Source organism: Pelophylax lessonae (genome assembly GCF_965119305.1).
Source record: "Pelophylax lessonae genome assembly, chromosome: 12".
NCBI classification, from domain to species: domain Eukaryota; kingdom Metazoa; phylum Chordata; class Amphibia; order Anura; family Ranidae; genus Pelophylax; species Pelophylax lessonae.
This window is the reverse complement of record NC_138779.1, coordinates 175,024,233-175,043,020: the sequence shown is the minus strand read 5'-3', so window position 1 is coordinate 175,043,020 and position 18,788 is coordinate 175,024,233. Positions and strand designations below refer to the sequence as shown.

The following is an 18,788-nucleotide window of genomic DNA, read 5'->3' as shown; positions in this document are numbered from 1 at the left end:
GAACCATAATGTTTTAAAGATAAACAATATTTATTCACATAGAAGATGTATAGTAAATAGTACAGTAATATTGGTAAACATGATCAAGACCACTGATACCACAAAATACATACTAAATGACATGATTGACACAGAGTAACATGATTGCACATATAAAATGACCCATATAGCTCTCAGTAATACAACGAGGAGGGACATAATAAAATTAATTCATAAATACATAATAAACAGTAAATATTGGTAACGAATTCATATAAATAGGTTGTATGATGATATCATGTAGCATCTAAAGTAGCTCTACGCGTTTCGTGAATAAGTTCACTCATCAGGAGCAGATGCGAATTATGTAGATGTATAATCTATAACAAGATAAGAGCTCGTTGAATAAATATGCCAGTAGTACAGTGAAGAGCAAAGAGAAGAGGGGGGGGGGGGGAAAGAAACAGCCTGTTTCTTTCCCCCCCCCCCCCCTCTTCTCTTTGCTCTTCACTGTACTACTGGCATATTTATTCAACGAGCTCTTATCTTGTTATAGATTATACATCTACATAATTCGCATCTGCTCCTGATGAGTGAACTTATTCACGAAACGCGTAGAGCTACTTTAGATGCTACATGATATCATCATACAACCTATTTATATGAATTCGTTACCAATATTTACTGTTTATTATGTATTTATGAATTAATTTTATTATGTCCCTCCTCGTTGTATTACTGAGAGCTATATGGGTCATTTTATATGTGCAATCATGTTACTCTGTGTCAATCATGTCATTTAGTATGTATTTTGTGGTATCAGTGGTCTTGATCATGTTTACCAATATTACTGTACTATTTACTATACATCTTCTATGTGAATAAATATTGTTTATCTTTAAAACATTATGGTTCATTATGCTATGATCTTATACACATTTTTACCAGCATATACATATCTGGATACATTTTTATTAATTTTCCCCAGATTGCACCTGCGTTTTCATTTAAAGTCCCAAACTCCCTTAGAATTATTTCCAGAGAGAATAAGTTCAGTGCTTGTAGTCTTTCCTCATAGCTGATGTCCTCCATTCCCCTAATTATTTTTGTTGCCCTTCTCTGGACTTTCTCCAGTTCCAGCACATCCTTCCTGAGGACCGGTGCCCAGAACTGGACAGCATACTCCAGATGTGGCCGGACCAGAGTCTTGTAGAGCGGGAGAATAATCTCTTTATTTCTGGAGTGAATCCCCTTTTTTATACAACCCAGTATTCTGTTGGCTTTGCTTGCAGCGGCTCGGCATTGCATGCCACTGCCAAGCCTGTTGTCTACCAGTACCCCCAGGTCCTTTTCCATCCTAGACTCACCCAGAGGTTCCCCCCTAGTGAGTAGCTTGCTTTCTGCCGATGTAAACAAGGCACTACTATTTAGGATCACAGGTCTCTGCGTTCATCCAGTGAGTCCATCCCCCACACAGTTAGAAAGCACTCCCTATGAGCACACTTAACCATTTGATCGCCCACAGTGTTAACCCCTTCCCTGCCAGTGTCATTATTACAGTAACAGTGCATATTTTTAGCACTGATTACTGTAGTAATGTCACTGGTCCCCTCAAAAGTGTCAGTTAGGGGTCCGATCTGCCGCAATCCTGCTAAAAATCGCAGCTCGCCGCCATTACTAGTAAAAAAAATAAATAAATAAATTAAAAAAATGACATAAATCTTTCCCCTAGTTTTTAGACGCGATAACTTTTGTGCAAACCAATCAATATACACTTATTGGGATATTTTTTTACCATAAATATGTGGCAGAATACAAATTGGCCTAAAGTGATGAAAAGAAAATTGATTTTTAATTTTTTTTTAATGGATACGTTTTGTAGCATAAAGTAAAAAAATATTGTTTTCCTTTTCCGAATTTTCACGTATTTTTTGTTTAAAGCACAAAAATTAAAAACCGCAGAGGTGATTAAACACCAGCAAAATAAAGCTCTATTTGTAGGGAAAAAAGGACATCAATTGTATTTGAGTAGAGCGTTGCATGACCTGCGCAATTATCAGTTAAAGTAAAGCAGTGCCGCATCGAAAAAAATGGCCTGGTCATTAAGGGAGAAAATCCTTCCGGTCCTTAAGTGGTTAATTTACGCACTTACAAGTGTTTATACGCACAAGTGCAGTAAAGGGCATGCTCTTTGGATTCTGTTAGGCCCCTTTTACACGGGCGATCCGATACGATCCGCCTGTCATTTTTTTCAGGCAGACCGGATCGGATGGTCCATGCAGCCCTATGGGGCAGCAGATGTCAGCAGAGACATCTTTACTGACACCCACTGCCATCCGTTTCCGATCCTGTCTGTGAAATCCGGACGGATGGAAACTATTTTCCATCCGTCTGGCGGATCAGATGGGATCGGACGAGAATGGACAGATGGTCTGTTCTCATCTGATCTCCCCATAGAGGACAGCGGGGATCTGACAGCTCCGTCTCTGTACACAGAGCGGAGATGGAGCTGTCATCCTCCTGCTCAGTGGGGATCGGCGGAATGATCCCCCGCTGAGCAGAGAACGGCCCACCTCGGACAGCACACCCTTAAGGCCCGTACACACGATGAGAAAATCTGTAGGGAAAATTCGTCCGACGACCGATCGGCCGATTTTCGGATTGTTAGTATGGTGCTTTCGACAGCCAACTCCAACTTTTCGGCTGACAAAATCCTGATGTGCAGGCTATAAAATTTTTGTCGTCTGTAATACAACGTCCGATTTTCCTCTCATTAGTACAGATTTTGACGGAAAAAAAATCTTATGAGCAAGACTAGGCATGCTCAGAGATGAAAGAACACATAGAAAGCAATCCAACACATGACATCACTTCTGAAGTAGAATTCTGTCGTACGGGAAAATTCGTATGAAAATAACCTCTTCACTTTCCACATCAGACTAGCATGCCACAAAAAACAGACGACAGATCGTTCGATAATCTGATCGTGTGTACGGGGCTTCAGGCTGGCCACACATGTTCAATTTTCTGTTAGATTTACCAAAAACCATATAATAGGAGATCAAATCTCACCAACGCTTTGAATTGTATCCTAGAAGGCAGGCCTTTGTATTACATAGTTGAAGGTAAATCTACAGAAAATTGTATAATGTATGGCCAGCCTTATGTATCTGAATGCAGAGCATCTTTACACACCTGTGTGAATGGCTCCATTGAATACAATGCAGCCACTGTTCAGATCCAGAGTTAAAAAATACAACACACTTGTATGTGAGTAGATTTACAGCCCTGTGACTGAAGCCTAGATGTATTAACCACTTGCCGACCGCTCACTCGAGCTCTACTGCGGCAAAGTGGTTCGTTATCGTCCAGCGACGTAGACCTACGTCGCTGGACTCCTCCCCTTGTGGGCGGCGCTCGCGCGCCGCCAGAGGCTCGCTCCCGCTGTATTCAGTCAGAGCTGGAGTCGGGCCAGGGGAGGAGCGGCGGCGATCGCCGCCGCTCTTCCCCGATCGTCGGGGAATCGAGTCTGGAGATCCGCCCGCTTGTGTAAACAAAGCGGGCGGATCTCCTAAGTGACAGACAGGGTCAGATTGCAGGATTCAGCATAGCTGAACATGTGATCTGTCCCTGTGTCACTCAGTCCCCTCCCCCCACACACGTCAGTAAGCACCAGGCATACATTAACCCCTCCCTCTCCAATAAAATTAACCCCTTCCCTGCCAGTGTCATTTTTACAGTAACAGTGCATATGTATAGCACTGATTACTGCAGTAATGTCACTGGTACCCCCAAAAGTGCCAAAAATGTCAGTCAAGGGTCCGATCTGTCGGCCGCAATGTCGCAAAAAAAAAAAAAATCGCAGATCGCCGCCATTACGCGTTAAAAAAAAAAACACCAAAAATGACAGAAATCTTTCCCTTAGTTAGTAAACGCAATAACTTTTGCGCAAACCAATCAAAATACGCTTATTGTGATTTTTTTTTACCAAACATAGGTAGCAGAAAACAAAAATTGGCCAAAAAAATTTTAAAAAAAAATTTGATTTTTACATTTTTGGGGGGGGGGGGGATTTCATATAAAAAAATATTGTTATTTTTTTAAAATTTACGCTCTTTTTGTTTATAAAGCAAAAAGTAAAAATCGCACAGGTGATCAAATACCAACAAAAGAAAGCTCTGTTTGTGGGGGGAAAAAAAAAGGACGTAAATTTACTTTGGGTACAGCATCGCATGACCGCGCAATTGTCCGTTAAAGTCGCACAGCGCCGAATCGCAAAAAGTGGCCCAGACGTAAGACAGCAAAATCCTCCAGTGGTAAAGTGGTTAAAGGGAATTTCGGAAAGGCTGGAGCAGCTGCGCATGGCAACCAATCAGCTTTTAGCTTTCATTATCAAAGCTTCACTGAAGAAGCTGAAGCTAGAAGCTGATTGGTTGTCATGCACAACTGCTCCAGTTTTAGTAAATTCCTTCCAGAATCATTTGTTTTTAGGATGCACCCCCCCCCCCCCCCCATCCTTGTGTAAGATGACAATGTAGTTATTGATCTGTCCCCTCTCCTGTCATCCGATCTATGAACTGTCAGATCTTCCCTGCCACGTCAGTGCCACATGATCCAACCAACACACATCTCCACAGCAACAATCATTGTCCGAAATATAAACAGATCCCTCCAAATATCAGCAAGCAGTGATGATCACATTGTATGACAGCACATTGTCCATTCTACACACCCCTCATACAGAGACAGACTCCCAGCTGTCAATCAAACCCCAATATTGTCCCACAGAGCATCCTGACCCCCCATCATGACATTACATACCCAATACACACAGAGCAGGGAAGATTTATCAATGACCGTCCCGCCAGATCGATGATCACAGCAGATACACGTGCTGTCTGCATTCAGAGGAAAACCTTTAAGAATTAATTTCTGTCTCCAGCACCGGAGCCATTTTGGAGTAGACCATAACACAGCTTCTCCCTAATCAGGGACCACAGAAAGCTGGGCGGTCCCAGCTATTCAGCCCAGGGGAGGTTTTATACCCAGACCTGCTGAGACTTGTAGTTCCACCCCAGCCAGGGAGCCCGGATCTGAACTCCCTCGCTGGTCTCCGGTATCATGGCGCCCACCTTACTTCAGAGACACATGAGATTGCATCAGCCAGAGCTCGGCACAGTAATGTGTGCACTCACCTTCCTCTCCCACGCTGTCACTGAACTTGAAGCTGTACTGGCACCTTGCTTGTTCCGTTTCATTTATTAACACAACGTTCTACTTTTGTTCTGATTAAAGAATCAGAAATGAAATGGGGGAAAATAATTGTGCAAACTGTTCCATCAAGAGAAGAGAAAGTTAGTAAATTGCACCTGAGAGTCTCCTTGTACGATCTGCTAAAATCCTCGCTGCTGTCAGTAATGGTATGAGACTGAGGAGTGACAGATCCACCCATACAGGGAGGGAGGACAGGATCACTACACCCAGAGATCTGCCCAGGATTCTCACCACGTCCACTTCTATTCATATCTCATAGTAAATACATTGTGTCATTCTACTCCAAACACTGCAAACTCACTGTGCCTACCATTAAAACAATTAAAAGGGGGATTTAGAGGAGAATTCCACCTTTTGCAAAAATATAATAAAGAAAAAACCCAAATTGCAGGAAAAAAAATGCAGTTATTAATAATATTATTATTATACATTTGAAAAATAAGTATCCCTTTTTCTAAAAAAAAGGATACACTCCCCGCGCCTAGGAGTTTGTTTAAATGTATAAATGACCTCTAGATATGTGAAAAATATGTGAGAATATATATAAAATATAAAAAGTGTAATAAATAGCAGCAGCAGTAGTATAAAATTGGGAAATTTGGTACAAAATACAGTAAAACCTTGGTTTGAGAGCGCTTTGCAAGACAAGCAAATTTTTTAAATAAATTTTGACTTGATATACAAGCGATGTCTTGATATACAAGTAGCGCCATGTCACAACTGGGTATAAAAGAGATTACCTCTAAGTGTAGCAATATTGTTACATTTAATGAAGGTTCAATATTTAGCAGCTCACATGGTTGATGATTAAAACAGGTACATCTAAGTATGCAGGCATCGGGGGTAAAGCTGTCCACATAGACCATCCTCCGCACCGCCATCTTCATCACACCCTTCCCCGCTGCACTCCACGAGCGATTCAAAATTTCGCTTTCAGATCACTCTACTGCAGGGTAGTCTTCCCAATCACAATTGCAGACTGACATCGGTGAGAGCCAGTGGTTCAGAAGATGGTCTATGTGGACAGCTTTACCCCGGATGCCTGCATACTTAGATGTGCCTCTTTAATCATCAACCATGTGAGTCGCTAAATGTTGAACCTTCATTAAATGTCCCCATACTGCTACACTTAGAGGCGCCTCTCATCTCTCTTCTCTTTTATGCTCTGTAGCTCCTGCTGGATTTTGCTTCTAATCCCCTTGTGGAGGCGCCATTTGTGGATGGACATTTTATAGTTACACAACCTATCACATTGCTATAATCTTTGTATATGGACTATAAACTGAAAGACTTACGAATAAATGGTTGTGGAACGAATCATCTGAGTTTCCATTATTTTTTATGGGAAAATTCGCTTTGATATAAGAGTGCTTTGGATTACAAGCATGTTTCCGGAACGAATTATGCTCGCAATCCAAGGTTTTACTGTAGTCCTAAAATTTGGGCTATCTACAGCGCTTGCTAAAAAATTGTGACAAACTAAATTTGTGTAAAAATATATATAGGTATAAAATATATGTGAGAATGTATATAAAAATATAAAACGTGTAATAAATAGCAGCAGCAGTAGCAGGGCTGCTGTTAGAAATCGTGGGGCCCCGTACAGACTACCTGGCAGGGCCCCCCAAGAAAATATTAAAGATATATTTAGCTAAAATTACAACAAAATCACTATTATCAGACACAAATATAACATAACTCGCATAATTCCTGCTAAATGTAAAAATAAAACTATGTTAAATAAAAAAGAAGATGAGATGAGAAAAATATACTGACTGGGCAGTTGGAGCTCAGTGATCGGAGAGACAGAGAGAGAGAAACAAAGTTACAATTTACAAATAAACTCCTGAGCAGAGATAAGTGCTGGGAGGGGGGGCCACACAAGGGAGGGGGATTAGGGAGGGACGACTGTCTCTTTCTCAGCAGATAAAAGCTGATAGCAGGGAGAGGGACAGATCAGATTCAGGTGCTGGAGGAAGATTTCTGTATTTGTTGTCCATCACTAATCCCCCTCTCTGTGTGGGGCCCCCCTGTGTGCTCGGGCCCCCTACAAGAGGGCTGGTGGTCCCCCCCTATCAGCGGCCCTGAGCAGTAGTATAAATTTGGGAAATTTGGTACAAAATAGTCCTGATGTTAGGGCTATCTACAGCCAGGGCTTTTTTTCAGCAGGAACGCGGGGGGACGCAGTTCCGGCACCTCCAATGGGTGATGGAGGGTCTACTGATGCTGGATGCTGGGAGATCTATTGTTGCTGGAGGGGATCTATTTTTGCATGGCAATCTATTGTTGCAGGTGGAGGATCTTTTGATACTGAGGGTTAATTGTTGCTAGAAGGGATCTACTGTTTAGGGAGGGGGTCTACTGTTGCTGGCTGCTAGAGAGTCTATTGATGCTGGCTGCTGGGAGACCTTTGGCTGCTTCTGGGGGAGTTCTATTCTATTGCTTTTCTTGTTATCATAACCTAATTGCATATATTCCAATATAAAATTATACTTGGTTCTATATTCTCTAAAAGGGGCTGTACTGGAAGCTGGGTAGGGGGTGGAACCAAGTTTCAGTGCTCCGAGGTTGGAAGGGGTGGAACCAAGGGTTAGTGCTCAGAGGTGTGTAGGGGGCGGAGACACAAAGTAACTTAGAAGGGGGGGGTTCCTGCACCTATTCTCTGAGAAAAAAAGCTCTGTCTACAGCGCTTGCTAAAAAATTTGCGACAAACTAAATTTATGTATTGATATATAGGTATAAAATATATATATATATATAAAAGTATTTTAAAAACTTTTATATATATATATTTTATACCTATATATCAATACATAAATTTAGTTTGTCACAAATTTTTTAGCAAGCGCTGTAGATAGCCCTAACATCAGGACTATTTTGTACCAAATTTCCCAAATTTATACTACTGCTGCTGCTATTTATTACACGTTTTATATTTTTATATACATTCTCACATAAATTTTATACCTATATATATTTTTACACAAATTTAGTTTATCACAATTTTTAGCAAGCGCTGTAGATAGCCCAAATTTTAGGACTATTTTGTACCAAATTATGCATTTGAGCCTGGAAAGCATTACAGCTGCGATAACAAGTGCAATGTTCTGGCTCCTGCTGTTTAGAAACACTGTCATAGGCAGTGGTGTATTTGGGTTTTGTGCTGCCCTAGGCAAGACTATAATTAAGTGCCTCCCCCCTCCATGTACATTTTCCCCACTCCTTTTTTAAGGAATGTGACTCACTCCAAAATTGAAGGACTACAAGTCCCAGCATGAACCCCTGAGATCTCATGAGAGGGGGGGGTGAGAGGAGGTGGGAGAGTGAGAGGGGGGTGGGTGAGGGAGGGAGAGAGAGAGAGAGGGGGGGTGAAAGAGAGGGGGGTGAGAAAGAGAGGAGGGATGAGAGAGAGGGGGGGGGGTCAACGAGAGAGAGAGGGGGGATGACAGAGAATGAGGGGGATGATAGAGAGAGAGATAGAGGGGATGAGAGAGAGGGGGGATGAGAGAGAGGGGGAGCTAGTGGGGGATGAGAGGGGGGATGAGAAAGAGAGAGCGAGGAGGATGATAGCTAAAGAGAGAGGGGGTGAGAGAGAGAGTGAGGTGAGAGAGGAGGGGGTGAGAGAGAGAGAGGGGGAGAGAGAGAGAGGGGTTGATAGAGAGAGAATGGGGGTGATATAGAAAGAGAGGGGGAGAGAGAGAGAGAGAGGAGGTGTGAGAGAGAGGGGGAGAGAGAGAGAGAGGGGGGGGTGAGAGAGGCGGCTCTAGCAACCAGTGGCCGATAGAGTCTCAGGTGGAGGGGGTGGATTTTTTTGCTGCCCCCCTGCAAAGTGCCGCCCTAGGCCTGGGCCTTGTTGGCCTAGGCCAAAATACAGCACTGGTCATAGGATTCAAACTATTTATTGTCATTATACAATCACAGCTTGTGCAATAAAAATCAGGTATAGCTCTACATGGAACATAATACGAACACTTAGGAGCAGTTAAAAAAAAACCACACACACACACATATATATATATATATATATATATATATATATATATATATATATATATATATATATATATATATATATATATATACATACATACATACAAACACACACACACATATACACACTTAAAACTAATAATGGTACTTTTCCACTGCAAGTACCGGCTCGGCTCCACTCGGCACTGCTTGGCCCGGCTTGGCTCGGATCAGTTTGCTTTTCCACTGTGTGGTACGAGTCGGCACGTTTCAGCACTGTGTAGGCTCTACTCAGCTCGGTTTGCTTTTCCACTAAAGTAGTAAGTGGGTGGGATTACAACAATTCTCTGACCAATCAGTGACTAGTAGTGACAAACAATCAAGGCTGCATGCAAAGGATTGTGGGATATGGCATAGGTACGGCCCGCTTGGAACCCCAACCAAGGTGGTACTGTTTAAGCCGTACCATGTAGTGGAAAAGCGCTGCTGTACCAAACCGTACCGAACCGTTCTAACACGTACCATGCTGTACCATGCAGTAGAAAAGCGCCAAACTGAGCCGTACCATGCAGTGGAAAAGCGCCTATAATCACATTGAATCCAGTGTTTCTCAACTGCGGTCCTCAGGGCACACTAACTGGCCAGGTTTGCAAGAAAACTGAAATACATCACTGGTGATATAATTTGCTGCTGAGTGCAGTATTCTAGCCTGCATCTCCCCAAGGTAATATTTAAAATCTGGCCTGTTAGTGTGCCCTGAGGACCGGAGTTGAGAAACACTGATCAAATCCTAACTATTTCACTTACTGAATTTCAAAGTCCCACCTCCCAGGGACACAAGCACCAATAATGCTCCTATAACATTTCCCTAATTGTGGCATCCCAAAATACTCAAAACTCAGATGGGTGATATCTTTTAAAATGTTGCATGCCCTACAAAGACATCTCTGCTCCCCAATGTCATTAATACCCAGCAGCTCAATCAGGGCCAGGACAAGGGGTGGGCAGCAGGGACAGTTTCCCTGGGCACAATGGTTTATAGCAGGGATGGGAAGGGCGCCTTGATCCTAACCCTAAGGGAAGGGGGGCGCAGTTTGGCATCCTTGCCCTGGGGGCTGCATGACCTTGTCCCGGCACTGAGCTCAATACCTATAATATTTTGCTCAGTCTTTATTACCCCCTGCACTATACTAATATCTGGGTTTGTGCACATTCCCTGCCACAATACTCTCTATTGCAACCCTTAACCACTTAAGCCCCGGAAGATTTTATCCCCTTCCTGACCAGGGCCTATTTTGCGACTACACTGCGTGATTTTAACGGACGATTGCGCGGTCGTACGACGCTGTACCTAAACAAATTTGACGTCCTTTTTTTCCCACAAACAGAGCTTTCTTTTGGTGATATTTGATCACCTGTGCGATTTTTTTGATCATGCGCTATAAACAAAAAAAGAGCGTCAATTTTGCAAAAATAACAATATTTTTCACATTTTTTCATATGAAATTCCCCCCCAAAAAAATGTAAAAATCAAAATTTTTTAACATTTTAGGGCAATTTGTTTTATGCTACATATGTTTGGTAAAAAAAAATCGCAAAAAGCGTATTTTGATTAGTTTGCGCAAAAGATATCGCGTTTACTAACAAAGGGAAAGTTTTTGTAATTTTTGTTGTTTTTTTTTAAACGAGTAATGGCGGCGATCTGCGATTGTTTTTACGGGACTGCGACATTGCGGCGGACAGATCGGACCCTTGACTGACATTTTTGACACTTTTGGGTTTACCAGTGACATTACTGCAATAATCAGTGCTATACATATGCACTGTTACTGCAAAAATGACACTGGCAGTGAAGGAGTTAACTGTATTGGAGAGGGAGGGGTTAAGTGTGTCCTAGGGGCGTGTTTCTAACTGTGATTGGCTGTGGCTACTAGTGTAAGAACAGAGATCAACGGTCCTACATAGTAGAACCGTCTGATCTCCATTCTTACACAGGGAAGAATGACAGGCGGCTTTGTTTACGTCAGCCGCCTGCCTTTCTTCTGGTGTAACGGACGATCGCGAGTGCCCGGCGGACATCGGGTCCGCCGGGCACACGCGCGGGGGGGTCCGTGACCGCGCGGGAGCGTGCCTCCGGCGGCGCGCGCTCGCTCCCTAGAGTCTCACAGGCTAGCGACGTAGTACTACCTGGGAGGGGCTGACCGCCGCAGTAAATAGTCATGACTATTTACTGCGGCGGTCGGCAAGAGGTTAAATAAGGTCATTTCATGTCGAAATCCAGCTTTCTTTAGTCTCTTCAGAAAGAACAATCGCTGCTGTGCTTTTCCCACCAAAGTTGATACATGTACAGCCCATTAAAGTTCATAAGTTGCAATTATTGTACCAAAAATTTTAAATTAATCACCTCCTCTATCTCAATTCTCTATTTATAACCACTGGGAGATTCTCCTCAACCCTCTTCCTTTTAAAGTTCATGAACGTCTTGTTAGGTAGGTGCAGCATGGGGTGGCAAGTAGTAAACAAGTAAACACACTAGAGTTCCGATATGCAAAGAACATAGTATTGAACAGTAAGTCAACAACACAACAGGCCTGGAGGGAAGCTCACTGTCCAAAGTGATTTAGAAGCACGCAGCGAACTTACAGTGGGCACAAGGCTCAGGGATGCTGACAGCGTCTGCCACAAGGAGCGAAGAGTGGCCTGGTCCAAATGGAAAGCTTTCTGAAGAGTTAGATGTAGTCCCTGCGCTCTCCCTACTCCACTGAAACCTTTCCCTATTGCTTCCACTGTCCCTGTAAAGTGGGAAACCTGTCCATAACCTGTTTACTCGCATAAAGTGGGCCAAACTCAGGGGTCAGAGTCTTAAGTAGACTCTGTCAGACCTAAGAAGGCAACCAGGGTCACATGGGGTATGTGCATCCAATTAGTTTGCTACCCAACTTCCTCTCCCATCTTATTGCCTCTGCAGATGAGCGCCACCTGCAGTGGAGAATATAGACTTCACCTGCCTACAGTCTCTTAAGATTTTCTCACATTTAGGTGCAGATCATTTTCTTTCCACTATCTCCACAAATTATCTATTTCTCGCCAATATAGAGCCTCATCATTTTTTAAAATCTTGCCTACAATAGTAGCATCATCCGTAAATTTAATGACAATGTAGGCAGGTGCGGGTATTCTTCCTTTCTGTAGGTGACACTGTGCCAATGCTACAGGGGAAAGGAAGTCTGTTAGGGGACTATTTGTCTTCTTAGACACTCTGCTAGTCTTCTCTGAGAAGGCAGGTGTTTGATTTGATGCTAAGTTCCTGTGAGAGTTCAGGTGGCTATCCTAAATAAGATAAAAAAAAAAGTATCCCCTTCATTTGGGTGCACGTTAAGCTAATGGTAGGTTAGGGTGAGGTATCCCCTTCATTTGGGTGCAATTGGAGCGAGTGGTATATTAGGGTGAGGTATCACCTTCATTTAGGTGCACTTTGAGTGAGTGGCAGGTTAGGGTGAGGTACCCCCTGCATTTGGGGGCACTTTGAGCGATTGGTAGGTTAGGGTGAGGGAGAGTGCTCAGTCTAGGAAAAGGTTTCAAGCGAGAATGGACAGAGCAAAGCGCCAAAGAAGCTTCAGAGAAACTTCCCTTTAGGTGGGCCAGTGTGGTCATTCACAATACCATCACCCCTTCAGCAGAGGCCGTCCTGCAGTAAAACTACCATAACCTATATTTACAAGTGGGCTGTACTGATACTGTGTTGTTCACCATTGTGCCATAATGTTCTTCCATTCCATATACAACAATTCTGAACTGTTACCCTCGTGGTTAACAGAAGCCAGTATCAGAAATAGACTTATAAAAACTTATCATAAATAAGTCAGCAGGACCAGATGGCTGACACCTGAGGGTCCTTAAAAAACTCAGTCAGATGATAGCTAGACCGTTGTTCCTAATTTTTATGACCAGCATGACTGGAATGGTACCAGCTGATTGGAGAAAAGGCAACGTGGTACCAATATTTAAAAAAGGGCAAATATATATCCCTGTAAACTTCAGGTAAGTCAGCCTAACATCAATAGTCTGTAAGCTATTGGAGGGGATGATAAGGATTCATATCCAAGATTTTGCTAATGAAAACAGTATCATTAGTAGTAATCAGTATGGAGTCACGAAGGATCGTTCCTGCCAGACTAATCTATTAACATTCTCTAAAGAAGTGAGCTGCCATCTAGATAAAGGTGCCATTTGGTACAGTCCCCCACAAACGTTACTTTACAAACTAAGATCTTTCGGCAGTTAACTGTATTGGTGATCAAGGGGTTAAATGTGACCCTAGAGGCGTGAATCTAACTGTCAGGGTGCATGCCTTTTTAGATCATCACAGAGACATACCATCCTATATAGCAGGATCACATAGCCTCTGTGATCATCTAAGGGAGAATGACAGACGGCTGTGTTTACATCAGCCGTCTGTCTTTCTCTCTCAGCTGCGGGAGATCGCGAGTGGCCGGTGGCCATCGGAGCCGCCGGTCACACGCCCTGGCTCCCCAGCTCACCCCCTAGAGTCTCCCGAGCGAGCGATGTTATATTACGTCACTTTGCCCAGGAGCGGCTGCCTGCCGCCAGTGGCGGCCGGTGTATTGAGGGCGCAGGGGCGCTGCCCCCCCATCCATGCGTCCGGCCCCCTAATCTGCATGCAGGGGCGCCGGACGCATGGAGCTTAATGGTTTTTTTTTTAAAATCACCTGATTAGAGCCAGAGGCTCTAATAGGGTGATGCAAAGGGTGGAGCCGGGGCGCAGAGCAGTGCGCCCCGAGCCCACCCATTGTGTGACAATAGCGAATGGCCAATCAGGAAGCGCATCCGATACATGCTTCCTGATTGGCCACAAGGCAAACGCCATGCCATTGGCCGAGGAGGAGGCGGGAGTGGGAGGACCGGAGGAGATGCGCCGCCTGGACTGAAGAGAAGCTGCGCCGGGGGACTGAGGAGAAGCCGCCCGCTGCCGCCGCTGCTGCTCCAGGTAAGTAAGGGGACACGCACGCTGATCTCTGCATTGGGGGAATGTACGCTGGTCACTGCATTGAAGGGGGCATGTACGCTGATCACTGCATTGAAAGGGGGCATGTATGCTGGTCACTGCATTGAAAGGGGGCATGTTTGCTGGTCACTGCATTGAAAGGGGGCATGTACGCTGGTCACTGCATTGAAAGGGGGCATGTACGCTGGTCACTGCATTGAAAGGCGGCATTTACGCTGGTCACTGCATTGAAAGGGGGCACGCTGGTCACTGCATTGAAGGGGGCACGCTGGTCACTGTTTTGAAGGGGGCACGCTGGTCACTGTTTTGAAGGGGGCACACTGGTCACTGTGCATTGAAAGGGGGCACGCTGGTCACTGTGCATTGAAGGGGGGGTCACTGTGCATTGAAAGGGGGCACGCTGGTCTCTCTGCATTGAAAGAGGGCATGCTGGTCTCTCTGCATTGAAAGGGGGCACGCTGGTCTCTCTGCATTGAAAGGGGGCTGTCAGGGAACTTCCCACAAGAGAGCTGGATCTTCCACCCACACTAATGCAGCGACGCCCAGTGGCCTATTTAAACCAGCCTGCTCCAGCCATTAGTTGCTGGATGATCTTCAGCTTCCTGTTTCCTGCTTCCTGTGTTCCTGTTCCTGTTTACTTGGATTACCTGTTACCGACCCGGCTTGTCTCACCTGTCTTGTCTCTCCTCCTGGCTCCGACCATCGGCTTGTTTACCTACTCTGCTCCAGTCTGCTGTTCCCGTGTATGACCCCCGGCTTGCTCCTACGGACTCCTCTACTGCTTGATGAACTGTGTTTGACCCCTTGGCTTGACCTTGACCTCGCTCTTGTCGCACGCCTGGCTACCTCCTCCAGTCACCTTCAAGGCAACCTGCATTTCAGCACGCACTACGTGTCTACTACCACAGCAGTCACCTCTTCACCGGAGCTTGCCGCAGCTGGCGACCCCTGTTCCTTTGGGCACAGCATTCCCTGTCTCCACCTCCAGGGGTGCCTTGCACTCAGCCACAAGGGAAGCCCTCTCAGCACCACGGCCTCTGATCAGGTACATGATAGGGGCACACTATACCTTAATTACTGAAGGCCCCTTTCACACTTTTGCGACCTCAAAGTCACGCAATTTTGTACAGCGTTTTTTGCCGCAAAGCAATGCCTATTACATTTTTCTGTTTGCGCCCCCCCCAAAAAATTTTGAGCACCAGCCGCCACTGCCTGCCGCAGTAAAACTGTGGTGGGCAGTCGTTATGTGGTTAAGTGGTTAATTTACATCTTACAGTTTTACAGAGCTCCAAGAGTACAGCGATCAGAATACTCCCAGGGATCTGTCTAGAGAGACACTGTCTTCTCACACACACAGTGTCTCTCCCAGCCCCTCCACTCCACTGTCCATTCACAGGAGCCTTTGTATTCACAAAGTGCTCTGTGATTAGACAGAAGGAGGGGAGGTGCTGGCACAGCGGCCGCATGCAATTGCAGCCTTAGGAGCTAAGACTAGAGGGTACCGTGCCAGCGCCTATCAATAGTTATGCTCCCGAAACTCAGAAAACATGTAAACTGTAAACTAGATAGATAAGTCAACGAGTCCTACTAATCCAGCTCATTTTACAAATTCCTGGACTTCAGCTTTGAGCATATAATGAAGTCACTATATAATAAAAATGATCCGCATGATCACATCCGGGTTTTAGCTAAATCAATACTTTTGTTCAGAAAGTTACATGGTATTCTACAGAATTCTTTGACACATTTTACACAGGTAGTTTTTACTCATAAAGCATAAGGTCTTATAAGCATTTATCACATGGATCCAACATAATTACCACATTACGTTAGTGATTTTATTATGCATTTAGAATGTTAACTCAATTCTGAGACTTTTACCACTTACAATAAAGCTAGCCAGAGTGAGGTTTTATGAGGTGTCTTTTTTTGTAAACCCTTACAAAGTGGTATATTACAGAACAGGTAGGTGATAGAAATACAGGATAATTTTATAAATACATTTGAAAAAATGATTGTGCCTAAAAATCTTAGAATATGGGAAATAAAAACATAATCATTGCAATTTAGATTAGAAATGTTTGTTTTTAGCTATGTCCCTATAGCAGGCATTCTTTAACTACGGCCCACAGGCTGTACACAGCCTGATTCTATGTAGTGCGCCATAGACTGATGCTATAACCTGACACTGAATCAATGTACCAGGACAGCAATGGTGATGGTAAGCCTTTGTTACAGCAGGTGTCCTACAATGAATTCATTTAGATTTCAGCTGGAAAAACAAGAGGAATATGACATGGTCACAAGAAAAAGTGGTAAGTCACTCACCATTAAAAGCCTTGTTCAACTTAACTGAATTCTTCAATATACAGACTGGTACAGCTGGTTCACATTAATACTAACGCGTTTCTTTCCTTCTGGAGCTTACTCATAGGATATCTTATGAGTAAGCTCCTTAAGGAGAGACGCACATAGGAATTTCCTGTGAACCAGGTTACAGTGCTAAAATCTAGTTAAAATTGATCTTGAGCTTTCTGCACGGTATAGACTGTTACCTATGGCAAAAACAGCTGCTCTGTGCCCTCAAAAAACAAAGACAACTAGTAAGAATTTTCCTTGCTGGAGGGTCCAGAATAGAGCATCTAAAAAAGGTAAGCTGCAGTTTTTAAATATTTGTTTTTCAGTTACGCTATGTGACTGGGAACATGTAACAAATATAAAGTAGATGTTAGGCCAATTTGCCTGCAGAAGTGGAAATACAATTTAAACATGAAATACTGCATATGAATATTATCCATTTTTTTTTTTATTTCACAAGCAACTGGGCTTTATACTTTTTTAAATGTTTTCCATTTTTCCCTATCACAGTGTTGTAAAAAGTCTGTTAATAGAGGTGAATAACTCTAATAGGTTGAAATCTACAGACGCAAAGTGATGAGTCTTAGGAGTGAGTTACCAGACGCTACAGTCTAAAACTTCAATCAGACAGGACCGGCTTAAGAGTAGCACAGTGCTCTAGTAAACTTTTGTCATGTATATACAGTATATTTATTTGTATAACACACAATGTATATAGATAGTAAAAAGCATACAGAAAAATTGACCAAAACCATTCGAATTTCTTATAAATGTTTTATTTTTTTATTGTAAATGACTTTGAAAGCATAATCTTTTAATTTAGCACTTGGAAAAATTGTTTCCTGGTAATCTTTCTCAGGTCATAACTCATTTTAGTTTCCTGAAAATAATGTAATTTAATGAACTGTTTTATGGTTAAGCAGTCCAAGAGATTTTAAATTCAAGTAAATTAAGACATGAGATTGGCACTACACAGCAAATGCTCGATACTTAGGGGAGGACAAGCAACTTGCAGACTTTCCAAAAATGTGAGGAGAAAAGCAAATTAGAAAACAATAAAAGTTAAAGGCCTACAACAAACTAGCAATTTTGTTAAAGATTATCTTCGGGTATAGTTGTACCAGCAGTAGAACCTACAGTATATTTGGTCTTTAGAAAACTTGAGATATATGTTTTCATTTTAAAGGGCAATGGTTTACTCCATAGTAACCTTTATTGTTTTTTCTTCTGGAAGAGCCATGAACAGAGAAAAGCCTTCAGATACTTAAGGTTCTTTGTCACCTTTGCGGATGATATGGCATGTCCTCACACTGATCTCTGTAGGATGCCTATTCATGGAAAACACAATGGTGCTATATATATATATATATATATATATATATATATATATATATTTTTTTTTTTTTTTTTTTCAAAAAATTTGGTTGTAAACTGGTAAAAGCCCATATCTTTAGAAATCTTTTTTGCAAGCAGCTAACCAAAGTTGTTGTTTTATACATCAGGACAAGTCAGATCTACACCTGAATCGTTTGAAATATATGACTCATTGGTAGGAATAAACTAACTCCCAAAAATATTTTTGTTTTGCAAGATACCATTATCCTAGAATTACCCTTTTTTCTGTCAGCAATCATGCTTGTATAACCAGCTGTCTTTAAAAATTGTGTCTAATTGAAATATTTTGTTTGTCTTTATGATTATGATCAACATGCAGATTAGACCACCTTTTAAGAAGCATTTGTGCATATATGTTTAAACTGGGCATTTGGCACTTTATTTCAGCTAGAGTTACCAAAGACTGCAAAAACACATTCTTTGGTTGGGTACTATGAGCTCTGGCAGACCTTTGCAATATATACTATTTAAACAATCATCATTTTTGTCCATATGTTTTGGTGAATGTCGATTTTGGTCTCTGGTCAGACTATTTGTCACTAATAGCCTAGTAATAGACTAAATTTAGAGCATATAAAATAATCTAGCTAACATGACCAAGCTAAGCACGTGGACAATGGAAAGTATGTATAACTTATTACTGGCACCACTAATTACAATATGAAATAGAGACTGTAGATTTTTCTTTCAAAAACTTTTTTCAAAAATTTTTCTAAAGTGATGTGTGTGGTCACCAATATAATAAGCCTTCTGTATAAACCTTGGGTATTACAGATAAAAGAAGCAA

At 42.8% G+C, this 18,788-nt stretch overlaps 1 protein-coding gene across 4 annotated transcripts in view; it reads right to left on the bottom strand.

The window, feature by feature from the left end:
• LOC309568417 (sodium-dependent neutral amino acid transporter B(0)AT2-like) overlaps nt 1-18,788 on the bottom strand; it is a 500,552-nt gene that overhangs the window by 118,120 nt on the left and 363,644 nt on the right. Inside the window, exon 1 of one of the 4 annotated variants that reach the window (XM_082274083.1) lies at nt 5,175-5,197. The exons of 2 other annotated variants lie outside the window; for them this stretch is intronic. The gene's annotated coding sequence lies outside the window, so the exon portion shown is untranslated. Of the gene's footprint in view, nt 1-4,800; nt 4,999-5,174; nt 5,198-18,788 lie in introns of those variants that run through there. One more of the 4 variants, XM_082274082.1, reaches the window with a different exon arrangement.